The sequence below is a fragment of the Amphibalanus amphitrite genome, unplaced genomic scaffold (genome assembly GCF_019059575.1).
Source record: "Amphibalanus amphitrite isolate SeventyFive unplaced genomic scaffold, NRLGWU_Aamphi_draft 001028F_arrow, whole genome shotgun sequence".
Classification (NCBI taxonomy): domain Eukaryota; kingdom Metazoa; phylum Arthropoda; class Thecostraca; order Balanomorpha; family Balanidae; genus Amphibalanus; species Amphibalanus amphitrite.
The window spans coordinates 187,788-203,869 of record NW_024882522.1 but is presented as its reverse complement, the minus strand read 5'-3'; positions in this window follow the sequence as shown (position 1 = coordinate 203,869).

Below are 16,082 nucleotides of genomic sequence, written 5' to 3'. Positions count from 1 at the left end.
ATGTCATTTGGAAGCAATACTTTGGCATCCTTAAAGTGAGGCAGATATTGCGTGCAAAGCAGCATATAGGTAGTAGGTACCTACCACTACGTTTAACCAAAGGTTTTAGGATAAGACTGTGGATAGGATTTAAAAATCGGTAAATCTGCCAGAGATGAAAAATGTCTACGCTGTCTCCAACTGTATAAGGCAGCATACTGACTCTGCCTCCATACAAATTGTAAAATTCTATTGGCTGAGCAGTGAGCATTAGGGGAGAGTAACAGAGTTACCATTATGCGCCCGGAAACTCTTCCTGTGTCTGGTAAATGCGGTCTCTGCTTAATAACGATCAATGAACATTTTTCTAGTTAAATCTACCTCCACTCTTATAATTAAAGTTCATTTTATTGGAACAAATTACGGTTTTCCTGACCCCTGCAAAATGCGCACTTAGGCACAGCATGTCCTAATTGCGCCACGTGAAATTATGCATCAAAGAACCATGCAAAGTTAGCCCTTTTACTGGCAAGGGCGATAATGTTCCCCTGAATGTCTTTATTGGTCAGTACGGGCCCCTCAACCTTCTGGGGTCAAAGTTCGGCTTCTAACACCAACTATTGAAAGACGACTTTTATAACATTATACGATAACATTGAAAGCCTCGACGTCTTGACATAGCCCGAAATGCGCCCTTGCCATGGCGCATTTTGTGTGGGCGCAATTCGGAATGTGTCATATGGCAGCAAAATATTGATAATGCTGCACAATAGTCATGTACCGTCCTGTTTTTTGTCTCTCCATACCCGGCACATATACCATAATACTACTAAAATCACTTTCTAACCACCTTTCCTCACGAACAGCAGTAATAGTTCAATAAGTAAGCAGGCTCTGAGGAAAAGAAAACACTACATTTTACAAAACCACTCCAAGTACCTACGCGGCTTACAACTTTACGCTGGTAGCGGTAGGTAGTTCGAAAAATATTGTTTTGATGATTGTTATTAATGAATTGTTTTCTAAACACCAATCGACCTATTGGGTTCACAGAAAATGACGAGGGCGCAATTAGGAGACCGAGCGCAGATTGGGCACCCTCCCCTACAACAAGCCCTTATCTACATAGGTATACAGCCTTTGCAGTTTTCTAGTTTTGGCAGACAATCAAATTTTGGTGGATGAAAGCTGAAGTATTTTCAAAAGCTAAAAAAGAATGAAAAAGTGGAAACAAAAGATTTTGTATTTTTGAGTTGCGTATGGGGGAGTGTGTCCATTTTGTACCTTCCAAAACTCTTAGCCATCTAGATCCAACAATACCCGTTGTTGGTAAGAAGACAATACCCGTTGGAAGACAGGCTGTATTTATACTGTGTTCCCAGCCTTTTAACCGCAACTATCACGAATGTCGCGAACAAATGTGAAGGGTATATGAGTAATTTCTGCATCTGGGATTTGGCTAATCTAATCGCTATACTTTAACCTTAGTGGCAGGGGGTCTTTTCTTCCACCTTCAGGGTTTTCTTGAATATCTTCGAAACGGCTGGAGCTAGGATGCTTAACCCGCGCCCAGATGGGGTCTGCCGAGCAACGCGGTCTGATGGGGGGGGGGGGGATTTTGGCCCCCCCCCCCTCAGATCTCGAGAACCACGCAACATAGCGACAAGCGGTAAACGGTGTTGGATAGCCCCAACGGGGAACTACCTTGTGACCCAATTTCATTGACCTCAGTCAAACCGATGACGTCACAGGTCAGGTCAAAGGTCGAATTTTCACCGTTTACAGGCATTTCAAGAAATGCGTTGTAAAATCGTGTAAAATGCATTTCATTGAAAATCATCGATGGGGAAATGTTCTTCAAACACATATTTTGCTATTTGAGGTCACTGATACCAGGTCAGGTCACAGAGGTCAGGTCACTGGGGGGTCACAATATGAAAGTGTCGTGTGATACATGTTTTATGGTCCATTTTACATGACAAATGCGATTATGTGGGTCAGACAGACTTTAGGGCAAGCTTAGGTCACGTTTTGGTCAAGGTCAGGTCAAGGTGAGGTCAAGGTCAGGTCAAATTAGGTCAAATTTCAAAGTTGATATTTTGCATAAAATGGGTATCGATTCAATGCAGCTCAACACGGGGAGTTCAATGGTGGTCTCCGTTTTGCGCTACGAGGTCTAGAATTGCTAAAAATTGAGTTCAAAAATTTGACGTCATCAATTTTTAACAGTTTTTTCGCTACAACTTGGCCAAAAAAAGAGGTATCGATCTAAAATTTGATATGTATATCGAAGAGCGCAGGGACTATCACATATATTCCGGTTTTTTCGAAATTCGAAAAAATTTTGGAATTTTTTTGAGTTTTTCTAAAAAAATCAATTTTTTTGATTTTTTGGGGTCAAAATCCAAAAATTTCGAAAATCCGAGATAGCAGTTTTGTAGCGCCGTCTTTTCTCTACACAACCACATAAGGAACTTTAAAATTGCTTGTTAACTGTAGAATTGGTGAGCGTTTCAAGATGTCATGTTTTTTGCTCATTTTTACTCGAACATGACCTCAGTTTGACCTCAATAACTCCTGACCTGAGGTGACCTGTGACTTGAAATTTTGTGTGAAGGTGTCAAATTGATGTCCGGTAAGGTACCCAAAATTTGGCGGCGCTGCGCGCCGCCGTTTTCTCGCTATTTAAGAAAAACCACAGGGGGGGGGGGCCAAAATGCCCCCCCATCAGGGCGCGGGTTAAATATTCTGATTTTTCTAAGAACGAAACTGGACACATTTTCTGAAATTTCCAAGTTGATTTCTTTATCAGGGACCAAGGCTGCCGTGGTATCAGGTAGAACGCTCCCGACGAAAAACTGGGGAAAAATGAATTTAGTAACCGCGACTCCGGGGACCAAACAAACTCAGGCTGCCGTGGTAACGGGGCAAATTTGGTATGAGTACGCATCTAATAACTCATTTTTCAACGATTTTTTTTTCCAGAAAAAAGCAAAAAGAATTGTCGAACCACTACTAGAATGAATTGCGGTTTTTATAACCGACCCGAATTTTATCAGACTGGCCTAAGTACCTAATATCAAAATCAAGTACTAAAGTCTAAACTGAACGTCCCGTGCTGCTATAGGTTACCTCTAACGCTCTGGCCCCCAAAATCGTCACTGGGTTATCAGCCAATGAGCGTCGAGTATTGGCGTACGCAGATTGGTGGGATTACTGCAGTTGTTGTTTAGAACGCTTACGGTGCTGACAGCGCTAGCGAAGGTGTCTCCACTTTTCGTGCCGCTTGAAGTAGCTTTCTCTGCATCAATTTTGGACAATGTGTGAAATTTTTGACCCCAGGTCATGTCAGGTCAGGTCATCAGGTCAAGTTAACTGACCAAGCCTAAAGAAGTTTGCAATCATGTCCAGCCTGCAGTGTTTGTCAGAAAGGTTTTAAACTTGGTGGATTGTATGATGTTATGGGCGCCTATAATTTGTATATCTCGGATTTTTTTATTTCCGTGACCTAAGGTCAGGGCAGTGGCGTGACCTTACCATTTTAAGTCAATGGAGAAAAATGAAAATGCCTCTATATCCGTGTGTACGCATAGGAACAGTCTAAATATTTCAGAATCACAATGATTTGGACCATCCGTGACGACTGACGACCGTGGTATCTTTTTTGCTGATAGTGTAACGGGCGGCTGTGACCGCCCGTTGTGGCGTGCCTGGCGCCGCCCGCGGCGCTGTGACCGCCCGTCGTGGCGTGCCTGGCGCCGCCCGCGGTGCTGTGACCGCCCGTTGTGGCGTGCCTGGCGCTGCCCGCGGAGCTGTGACCGCCCGTTGTGGCGTGCCTGGCGCCGCCCGCGGAGCTGTGACCGCCCGTTGTGGCGTGCCTGGCGCCGCCCGCGGCGGCTGTGACCGCCCGTTGTGGCGTGCCTGGCGCCGCCCGCGGCGGCTGTGACCGCCCGTTGTGGCGTGCCTGGCGCCGCCCGCGGAGCTGTGACCGCCCGTTGTGGCGTGCCTGGCGCCGCCCGCGGTGCTGTGACCGCCCGTTGTGGCGTGCCTGGCGCCGCCCGCGGAGCTGTGACCGCCCGTTGTGGCGTGCCTGGCGCCGCCCGCGGTGCCTCCCCGACTGGCCGCGCATTTAAAGTGGCCATCCCACCTTAACATTAGTTTTGAGTTGAGATAGCCAAATTGGTGGCCATGGCCTGCAAATACCGGTTTGGGCACTGACAACATCGAAAAATGCTTTAATTCGGAGATATGGAATTTCAAACTTGCAGTTTTCGGATTCTAGGCAGAGCTGGGCAAGTGCGTTCCTTTAGTGCGTTCCTGCGTTCTTCCGTACGTACGCACCGCCCTTTTTAGGAACGCAAGAATGCAGGAACGCAAAGTTTTTTTCAAAGGAACGCAAGTAAGAGGAACGCACCACCCGAAATTCTGAAGCGTTCCTGCGTTCTTGCGGAACCACCCGAAAAATTATATTGCTGCCAATGACCTCTGTGTCAAATGATTGAATCTCGAGTACGTGTGTTTGCCGGTAGAGGCGCCACTTATCGGTCGAATCGAGGAAGGCTTGCTTAGATTTAGTGCTGATGTTTACTATTCGATTCGGCTTCAGGCATTAAATGTGTAAAGATTTTTAGAGGTGATGTTTACTGTTCGATTCAGTTTCAGGCATTAAATGTGTAAAGTAAATATGATAACTTTTACTAAGATCACAGATAACAGTAGTACTACTGTTATCTGTGCTAAGATACATCTTTTAACTTAACTATTGTTTTTAAGCAGGTCGTATTTTTGTTGAAAACCCTACGGATGATATTGGTAAAACGTATTTCAGATATTCGATTCGGAAAAGAGATGTCGAGCTGCTTTTCGGCCCCACGTCGCCATTCTGGGTATTCTGTGATCGATTCGCCCCGTGTTTGGTTGGGCCCGCGCCGCGTGGTTCGGCGGTATTTTTGAGGGAGGAACGCAGGAACGCAGGAACGCTAACGCACCGAGCGAAAAAAAAAAATGAGGAACGTTATTCCAGGAACGCACTAACCGCGGCCGGAGGAACGCAGGAACGCTAACGCACTACCGAAAATCGAGGAACGCGCCCAGCTCTGATTCTAAGGGGCTAATGCATTGAGATGCCCCCTTAGAATTTGTGACGTCAGCGGTGATCTAACGATTTTAAAACTTTATACTAACATCTTTGTAAAGCAGTGGTGGTATATGCTATTTGCGCGCAACATCTGCCGCGAACGCTGCACTTCCAAAATGAAGTCGCTAGGAACAGCGGAGATCCCAAAAAGGTAAACAAAAGTAAAAGTCTAATATCTTGAAAACCGGTGAATATTTTTCGGTGAAATTTGGTAGATATTCGTTTTTGCTCTTTCTGCATCGAGCAACATCACTTTCATGCCAATTCATTAACTTTTTTGAAGGTGGGAGGGTCCCTTTAAATGACGATAATATTTTTAACCCCACCGCCTCAGGCGATCACGTGCCGTCACCCACCTGCTAGGGGCCCCACATCAGCCGCAGGGCAGTCCGTGCCATGACAGCACGTCTTTTCAGTTTTCGGCCAATATTACATAGGTAATCTTTATTATTTTATGGTGCCATTATGTAGCTAACAATCATAAGAAATATATTTCAACTAGAAAACAACTCGAAACAGCATATAATCTTAAAGGAAGACTGCCACCTTCAAAAAGTTTTCTCAGATCGGCCTATGATTTATTCCCTGGACAAAACAAAATTTTAGAATTCACCTGACAAAGTATCATCACGTGAATCGCGAAAAAAATTGTCGATTTTCATACAATTATCAATCGGTTAATGTCTAGCGACAATGTTTACACATCACTAGACTTCAAGGTCATAAGATTATTACATTTTATTTGAAAAAGTAAGGTATTTTATAATTTACTAATATATGATTTCATGAGAAATTGGCCATGTTTAATTTATTTTGCATTTAAGTTCGTAAAACATTAAAAAAATCATGGCTCATTTGGAATGGGTCTGGCTTGGGTCTGGCCCATGTTAAACCCCATTTCCCACACTTTTTTGGAAAAAATGAACTACTGAATATATAAGTTTAACTTTTATTTTGACACTCTAAAATTCTTCTCTGATCTCGAAACAATCAAAGTTTTGGCATATATTTACCAAAAGATAAGAAAATTCATGTTTCAAAGTTATCGATAAACAGTAGAGATGTCGGTTTTCTTGGACTAAAAAAATGGCATCAAACTGAACTTTGGTCTCCGATTTCTCGCAAACGGGTTCGAATTTCGGAAAACCGACTTCAGTCTGGGACATAGGTGGCTCAGCTCTAGTGAAAACCGTTTTGTGGAAAAAAGGTGGCAGTCTACCTTTAACCCTCGCCGGCACAGGGGGGGGGGGTTGATGCAACCCCCTAAGGTTTTTCGCGAATAACTCGCGTAAAAAGCGGCTGATCGCGACGAAACTTTTAGTACTCTCGCATTGATCAATTCTACACCTACCCTGAAAATTTCATGACCCTGACCCAAATGACCTTTGACATGTGACCTCTTTTCCGAGACCATGTTTGGCCCGAATCGCGATTCGGCGTATGTCGGCTCGCATTACCAGCGCGTTTGCAAGCTTTTCGTGGTTTCAAACGTTCAAACATGTGAGTTGATGTTGCTCCCATACATTAGGGTGGGTGTCAAGGTCACCTGAAGGTCAGGTCAGGTCATTGACCTTTGGTGACCTCGGGTGACCTCTGCTCACTTTTTCGAGTTTTACATGTTTCTAGGGTAGGTTTTGGAGCTGAATTCGAATTTAGCAACCATTTGAACATTTTTACGAAGTAGTTTTGGTGCCTTCGTAATATGTTACGAAGCTGTCAGAGGCGGTTGACACGTATAACGAATACCCGTCACAACCCCTACCGGTTGACCTGACCTGACCTGACCCAATGCTTAAAGACATTATCTCTGATCAAAACTAACACGGTATTCGTGATCAGCACCTTGGAAAACCACATAGCAGCCACACTTTACGACTTTCTAACAGGTCCCGATTTTCCCTTCCCGGTTTTCGGGTCATTGACCTGACCTGGAAGGTCACCCGATGACCTAAGACCTTAAATTGGGTATTATCGGCTTCCTCTCGTGACGGGCAACACGACCGTTTTTTTCCGCGAAGCTCTAGCTCGATCAGGGGCCAAACGCGAGGGGGGAGGTCGTACCAACCCCTCCCCCCCTTGTGCCGTCGAAGGACGCAAAATGGCCTGTGCCGGCGAGGGTTAAAGAAACCCCGTCCCCTTCGAAATCCAAAAACCTATTCGGATCCATAGATAATAACACTGCGTTCCCCCGCAATTTTGTCACGAGCACTGGGCCAATCATCGTCGAGTACTGCCGAGCGCTGATTGGTGGATTTTCCGCTAGCGTGTAAGTACTGCTCGCGGAACAAGAGTTCGTCGACAATCCTCCACAAACGTCAAAATTCACCACTTTTCGTAAGTCCCCCCAGTACCAAGGCTATATAAACCCCAGTACCCCCCAAGGCCCATCCGAATTGGAAGCCAACTTTATGAACGTCCAAGGCCCCAGTACCCCGTGATCCAGACAGGCGTGGGACGTCCCCTTTTCTAGCAGGTGTTCCTAGTTAAGGTAAGCTTTGAGCAAATTCCATGTACCTATGCCGTTTTTATGCTCGTAATATCACGTTTTCTTTGGTCGATTGCATGCTACCGATTTCCCGTTGAGGTAGGTAGGTGATCAAGAAGTCTTACGTAATCAGCTGGAGCCGTTTAAACGGGGGGCAGGGCGGTGGGGGCAGGCCAAAAGAAAGACTCTGAAAAAAGACTTGAATTACATGAGAAATTAGAAATGTAGGAAGTATCATTAGAATAGGTATATGACCTTCTCCTCGGAAAAGGACAAAATGAATGAATATAATTATTTATTGATGAATTGATGATATGTTGGTCGCAGACCTTCGTCTAAATCAAATTTGTTAAATGGTACAAGGCAAAAGTAGCGAGTCTTTTGAGATTTAATAGTCAAAGGTAGGTAGTTCTACTTTTGCCTCGCTACTTTTACAAGGCAAAAGTAGCTAGTTTTTCTAGATTTAATAATCAAAAGTAATTTGTCCTCCCAGTGGCCTAGTGGATAAGGCGTCCGTCTCCTAACTCGGTCGTAGCGAGTTCGCGGCCAGGAAGCTCCACGTCGTTTGACTCGCGTTCCTATATTAAGCCAGCTGGCAACTGGCGAGAGAGGGCCACTTTAGACCCGGGAGGACCGTGCCGCCATCTACCTGCGGCACGTTAAACTTTCGATCCAAATTATCACCGGTGAACCGCACGCGGGCAAGGTGGGGTGGTGGGTCCGTGGTGTCATTCGCAACAAGCTCTGCTTAGCGGGGCAACCGGGCCCATAGCCACCCATTCATCCATTCAGACAAAATTTCTAAAAAAAAGTACTATAAAACAGGGTGTTAAGGGACAGTTTTGAGGTGTTTTGTTATATAACTCAAGAATAGAAGCATCAAATTGTCAGCATTTTATGTGGAATTTGGTGCTTTACATGCCTGCTACATTTGATTTAAGTTGTAAAAATATAGGTAAATGTCAAGTTTAAGTCCTAAGCAGAGTTCATTGATAAATTTTTCATATTTTTACATTATTTGACATCCTGAATCCAAAAATGATACTCATATGTCTCGCAAATAAAAGAAAAAACATATCAAACCTGACCTAACATTACCTACTTACCTATAACCTACCAACCTACAACCTACAACCTAACAACCTAAAACCTACAAACCTACCTACCTACAGCCTAAAACCTACAACCTAACCTAACCTAAAACCTACAATTTTTTGCTGTTACATATTCACATCAATAGCGTCACAATTGTAGTTAGGACCTAAACTTGACATATAGGTACCTAAATATTTACCTGCATATTATTTTTTATTATTTTTCATCACTGTCCCTTAGCACCCCAATGTGGGGTGTTAACCCTCGCCCGCACAGGGGGGGGGGGGGGTTGCCACCCCCAGGTAGTCTTTCTGCTCTGGCCTCTGCACTAAACATTTTTAGAGGTAGAAGGCTTTTTTCGTATAGCTGCTCCTCTATCCTTTCTTGATGTCCACTGAAAATTTCAAGTTTCTGTGGTTTTTGGTTTCGGAGATGTGACCTTGTTTTTCAGGTTATGTCTTGACCCAAATGGCCAATTCTCAACATCTTGCGTTGGCTATGGGCCTTGTGAGCTTTTGACACCTTGATTTCGGCCTTTTTTGCCAGTCTTACCTCCCACCTATCATGGAACATGTTGTTCAACGATGTACAGATGTCAAGGTCAGGGTCAAGGTCAACCTAGGTCATCTAAGATAATTGCGTTTTAGGCAAGCGGAATTTACTTTTTGTGAAGTCTTTTGACTGCATTTTTGGTAAAAGCTTCTCAGATCATGATTTCATCTAATATGGACCCAAACAATCGATGCACACATCAGTATACACCAGGGGCGTCGCCACGGATTTTTGAGTGGGGGGGGGGGGGTCGGGTTTCCAGTCTTCGTCTTGATAGGTAGGGGCGTTTTTAGTCACACTCCCGGTTTTTTCATGTGTTGAGGGTTGAGATAAACCTCGGAGTGCAGCGCCAGGAAAGCAGCGGTATATGGGTAGGTACCCGTCAAAATTCGTGGAGATTTGGGTCGATATTTGTCCCATAACTGATTTCCTAGAAATCATTACCTTTTCATAAACCATGCACCCTAGGCTGTTCACAGTTGAAATTATTCAAAAATGCCATTGCGCATGCGCGTAAAATGGTCCGTGACCCAGAAAAAATAAAAATTTCTTATGGGTCACGCATTATCAAACCAGATACGTTCACTCACCTCATGCGCGATATAACCCCCTTATCGGCAATGACCTTCTCCACACGTAGGCGGAAAGACTTGCATGTCTTGATGATGTAGGTGGGCAGAATTTCTCTTCTGGGTCACGATGTTTCCTGGGTCACGCTAAAATTCGTGACCCAGAAGAAAAAAATGCGTGACCCAGGGGAATGGTTTTTACAGTTTTCCGAATATGGCAAGTTTGTTATCGAATACTAATCTCCAAGTACATCTTATCTGGAATTCTGGAGTACCTGAGCACGCAGCAACACGACACTGTGATTCTTTTCGACACTTACCAGCCACAAGCCACAAGGGCGTGTGACCCAGAATAAAGAAATCTTATGGCACGCAGGAGATGATTTCCCCTGGGTTCGCCCAGCCCAACTGACAGTTTTCAGTTTCCGCCCCCGCTCTCTGCGCCTTCGCGGGATAGGACCATATGCAAGTCTGCAGACCCTGCTTACCCGGTCCGTAATGCTTTGAATGAGGAGCTAAGTACCGTGACCCAGAAACAAACGTGACTCAGAAAAAAGTTTGCCAAAAACCGTGGGACAGACGTTTTTGCGTTGTGCAGTTTTGCTAAATTGTATAACCAAAAAATAAGAACCATGAAGAGAAATTTCAATGTTTTTGCTATTCGCAACGCTCCCTCGCGCTCAATTATCTCTAAAAATAACTACACAGCAGCGCTGTAGATTTTTTTTCGCAGGTTGTGGGACAGGCTAAAATACATAGGCACACAAAAGCACGGTTTTGGAAAGATGTCCAATTTTTTTGCCACTTTGCTGTTGCCTTTTCAATGATTTTTTTCTTCAATCAAATGTCCAAATCTCGCGTACGGACCCGTGTTACGCTGAAATAAGCTCATTTATTGACGTGAGGCATTATTGAAATCGTGGGACAGCATATCTCCACGAATTTTGACGGACACCCATATCTTATTGTACATCACTTTTGCATCGTGCATACAAATTAAGCACAGGTCACCTGAGGTCAGGTCACAATATCATGGCAAGTTCAGTTTTAATGCCTCTAAAAACTGCAATCTTGTCATTCCTATAGATTATCTCCTAGTCCTGCAAGTCTGAAATTTGGTGTGATGAATGGGATTATAAGTGCCAACAGTTCATGAATCTGGGATTTTACATCTGAGAAGTGAAGTCAGGTCAAATATGTGACCTCACCAATCATGATAAGATATGGGAAAAAGCACGAATGCCCTCTGCTTTGAACGAATACACTAAAAACACTAGATACTTTTGTAGCCATGGCACCTCTGCTCATTTTAGAGACAAGGTGCAGCTAATGATCAGTGGTGACTCGAATGGTCAGACATTAGGTCATCAAAGGTCTCTAACAAATTTTCGACAACAGCTTTTTATGTAGACGCTGTAGAGCGATGACAGCACCTGGAGTGTGTTCAGCTCAGCAACACAGATCGATCCATATGCAGTAGGTTCTTTTCCAGTCACGACATGACCTTTACCTGATGTCAAGTTTTCTAGTTTAGTTTTTAAGTTCAAATTGTAAGCCATGCGACGTGTTCCGACGAAACAAACACGATGGTGATAACATGAATATCATACACGTTCACCGAATCATAGGTTGTTACAGAACAAATGTTTCGGCAAAATCCGTCCGTTTAGCTGTTTGGCCTCTGTGGTACACAAGCCATAATACCCGAAGTCATATCCTGAGGCGAAGTTGGTGAAGGAGCTTTAAAAAAGCTATCAAATACGATTGGATTCGTCTCTTCCCAAAGAATCTTTTTGGTCTTTACCGCTAAGCTCTATCTCCAACAGGAACGAAATGGCGCGGGGGGGTGGCAACCCCCCCATGTGCGTTTTAGGATGGGAAAATGGCATGTGCGGGCGAGGGTTAAGGGACACCTATATTATTCCAAGAAATGGTCATCAAATGCCCACAATTGGGGTGTGAAAGGGCACACATTAAGTTATTGAAATCTTTTGCATATTCTGTCACAAAACAAGTCAGGTTCATTCTTCACTAATAATATAAGGTAATTATAAGGTAAACAGAACCAAAAAGCACTCTTCTGTTATCAACAAAAATCCATTTTGTAGCTAGTCACTTGTCATGATGTTGCCCTCTTTATTTTGGCCTTTTTATGATGACATCACATTTACCTACATCAGGCTTCATTGACCCATCATTGTAAAAGAGAGTGTTAAAGGGACCCTCCCACCTTCAATTTTTTTGTTTATGAATTGGCATGAAAGTGATGTCGTTCGGTTCAGAAAGAGCGAAAACGAATATCTACCAACTTTCACCGAAAAATATTCACCGGTTTTCAAGATATTAGACTTTTACTTTTGTTTACTTTTTGGGATCTCCGCTGTTCCTAGCGACTTTATTTGGAAGCAATAGTTTGGCAGCTGAAAGTGCGGCACTTGTTGCGCGCAAAGCAGCATATATCACCGCGTGCTACAAAACGTTTTAGTCAAACATTTAAAAATCGTTGGATATCTGCGCTGACGTCACACATTCAGAGGGGTATTCCTATGCATTAGCCCCTCTGAATCGAAATGCTGCAATTTTGAAATTCAATATTTCCGATTTAACCCGCGAGTTGCGGGGGGGGGGGCGTTAAACGCCCCCACTTTTTTCGCCGGGCCATAGCATAACGGCGCGCCGCAGGCGCGCCAAATTTTGGGTACCTGTAGGAAATTGATTTAAGTTTATTGTGACAAAGTTTCAAAAAAATCTGTCGGAAAATTTTTGAGATATCGAGGTTTTAGTGACGTCATGATTTCTGAGTTTTGGACCAAAAATGGCACATGTTCAAAAAATCGTATAAAATCACAGAATAGACATACAGACATGCCGTAAACGCCATTAGACTGCCAATGCCATGAGCAATCAAATGGCTATCTTCGATTATTGATTACAGTTCCGCATTTTACAAAATCTTGAACTGAATCTTGGCAATTTCTCGTGACTGCTTCACGACCATGATAATGCATTTCTTAAATTGAACTTTTTGAGCCAAACACGTACACATATAATGAAATGAATGTCACCATCGTGTTCTACGCCCCAAATTACCCATAAAACATGTGTCACAGGCTGCGAATATCAGTTTTGATTTTCGGGGATATGTGCCTACCCGGTTGACCTGACCTTGACCCTGACCTATGCTTGACTGACCCCTATATGGAGCTGACACTCTTGTAGGCCTTATATGCTGTATCGTGCACCGTTTTGACAGAGTTTATGACGAGAGGCGCCCATTGCGAAGTCCTGAAGTCCATGCTACTGAAAGCCCGATTTCAGGTGTTTGACCTGACCTTGACCCGACCTGTGACCTCAAAATTTAACTTTGAAGTACTCATCTGAAGCGTCTCGTCGCGTTCTTTCGTTTGCCGCCTCGTGCGTTTCGCTGCGCCTACTGGTTCTCGAGTTATCGGCTGGGGGCGTTTAACGCCCCCCCCCCCCCCCAGCAAACGGTGGGTGGCGAAATACCCCAGCAACTGCCGGGTTAAGGCATTTCTCGATGTTGTGAGTGCCGAAACCGGTAATTGTGAGCCAGGGACCTCATTTTGGCTATCTCAACTCAAATCTAATGTTAAGGTGGGAGGGTCCCTTTAAGGGAGTTTTGAGGCGTTTTGTTATATAGCTTAGGATGTGTTAGATATATAAGCATGAACTAGCCAGCATTTTATGTGGAATTTTGTGTTTTTTATACGTGCTGAAAGAAAACTATGAAATTATATTTAGATTTTTTTATTTTTTCTTCCCTGTCCCTTAGCACCCCACCACTGCGTGGCGGATCCGGGGGGGGGGGGGGGGGGCAAAATAGGCATTTGCCCCTCCCAAACGGCATAGTTTTAACATTTCCTACGCCTATGGAAGAGGCATGGAAAGAATCGATACATTTTTATGGTTTCCCCCCCCCCCCCCGCCTAAAACTCTGAGCTGGATCCGCCACTGCTGGCTGCACCTCACATCCACCTCAAAATATGGGTGTGTCCGGAAAAGAGGAAGAGGATGATGAATGAATGGGTGGATTTGTATAAGTTTTTTCAGGCAATACACCTACCTATGCATTCATTTTCCCTGTACACATAGGTAGGTACTATGTAGTTTATGTAGTACACACAGGGTTTGGGAGATGTTTCAATTTCGTGAAAATGTAGCATGCTTTTCAAAACCATTTTTGAACCAAATCACTTGCATGAAATATCATGCCATTTTGTCCTATAGTCAAGAACAAAACAGTGTCAACTACCACACTCAAGTTTTATTTAACCTTCTCAGATTAGGAACTTAATATGACTCAAAGTTTTTCCAGTTTTTGGACGAAGGTCTGCGACCGAAATATCAATTCATCAATAAATAATCATTTTCATTTTGCCATTTTCCGAGGAGACTGTCATATTCTAATGATACTTCCTACATTTATCATGCTCCTTGCAGCAGCTCTGAACAATAAAAGAAATTAGAAATGATAAGTTGGTAAGTGTCTTTGTCTTTTCAGGTTCGATTTATAGATGTGTGCAAGAGACGCAACTCATACATTCAGTGGTCGTTTGCCTCTATTTTGTACCTACATAAATGCCAAATCGCAAGCGAGCGGAGACGGAAGGGCTAGCCATTCGCTTGCGGGTAGTTAGGACTGATGAGCGCTTATAACAAGCCACTCCCCTGATTTTTTCGAGCGCAACAGTTTCCAGCGCTTAACCCGCGACCTGGTGGGGGGGGGGGGGCTATTTTTTGCCCCCCCTCCAGACTTTTCGATATATCTCCAGAACCGCTGCGCCGATCGTCACCAAACTTTCAGTACCCTCCCGGACATCAATTTTACACATTGTGACCAAAATTTTTTCCAAAAGCTATGATAGGTTGGCCGGAAATGACGTCAGAGTGACGTCATGTTCTGCCGTTTTCGACCCAAAAAAGGGTTTCGCGGGAAGAGCTGTCAGGCCTATAGCTTTGCAAATACAGAAAAATGATATGGACATAAAAGCTGTAGAATTGACAGGGCTACAAAACTGCTATCTCGGATTTTTGAATTTTTTTGATTTTTACCCCCAAAAATCAAAAAATAGATTTTTTGGATATAATAGTCGAAAAATTCAAAAAGTTTTTTTGAATTTCGCAAAAACCAGAATATATGTGATAGTCCTTACCGCCTTCCATCCACATACCAAATTTTAGATTGATACCTCTTTTTTGGCGAAGTTATAGCGAAAAAACTGTTCAAAATTGATGACGTCAAATTTTCAAACTCAATTTTTAGCAATTCTAGACCCCGTAGCGCAAAACAAAGACCATCATTAGACTCCCCGTGACGAGCTGCATCGAATCAATACCCATTTTATGCAAAACTATCAACTTTAAAATTTGACCTTTTTTGGCCTGACCTTGACCTGACGTTGACCTGACCTTCACCAGAAAGTAACCTAAGCCGTACCTGATAGTCTTATAACCAACACCATTGTGTTGGAAATGAAAAATTGGCCATAAAACATGCATCACACAACCTTAGTAAAATTGGGTTCATGTGACCTGACCTGTGACCCCTGGTGACCTGACCTGTGACCTGACCTGGTATTGTCAGTGACCTCTAATAGCAACATATCTACTAGGCAACTGACGCCCTATCGCTGATTCTCGACAAAATGCGTTTTCCTCAGTGTTATAGCGCATTCCCTAGTAGACCCGTGAACGGTGAAACATTTCATCTTTGACCTGACCTGTGACGTCATCGGTGACCCCGATGTCAATGAAATTTGGTTTTCTTCGACAAATTTGACAGGCCTTTCGAACGCGGTTTGAATTTTGCGGATCCGTCCAGTAGTTTCGGAGATACGAGGGGGGGGGGCAAAAAATAGCCCCCCCCCACCAGGTCGCGTTATAAACAGACCCCACCAGGGCGCGGGTTATAATGGTAAACGCCGAGATCGTACACATTGACGACATTGACCAATGCACGGTATGGTATGACACCCAAAGGCCAGTCATCAGAGATCTGCTTTGGGCATTCGGAGGCTTGTGTGGGGCCAGTGTAGAAACTGGGTGTTCACAGTTCAATATCCGCTTTATTTCAGTTTTCACTATTAAAAAAGTAAAAATTAATGTTGGAAACTTTTGAGGGTTAGGGCACTGATCATTAGTGGGCCCCCTCTGTCTAAAGGCTGACTATAGAATAAAGAGCATCGCAAAATCTGAGGCATTTTGGGAAAAAAAAAAATGAGTATGCCCCGCAGCGTCCGATAAT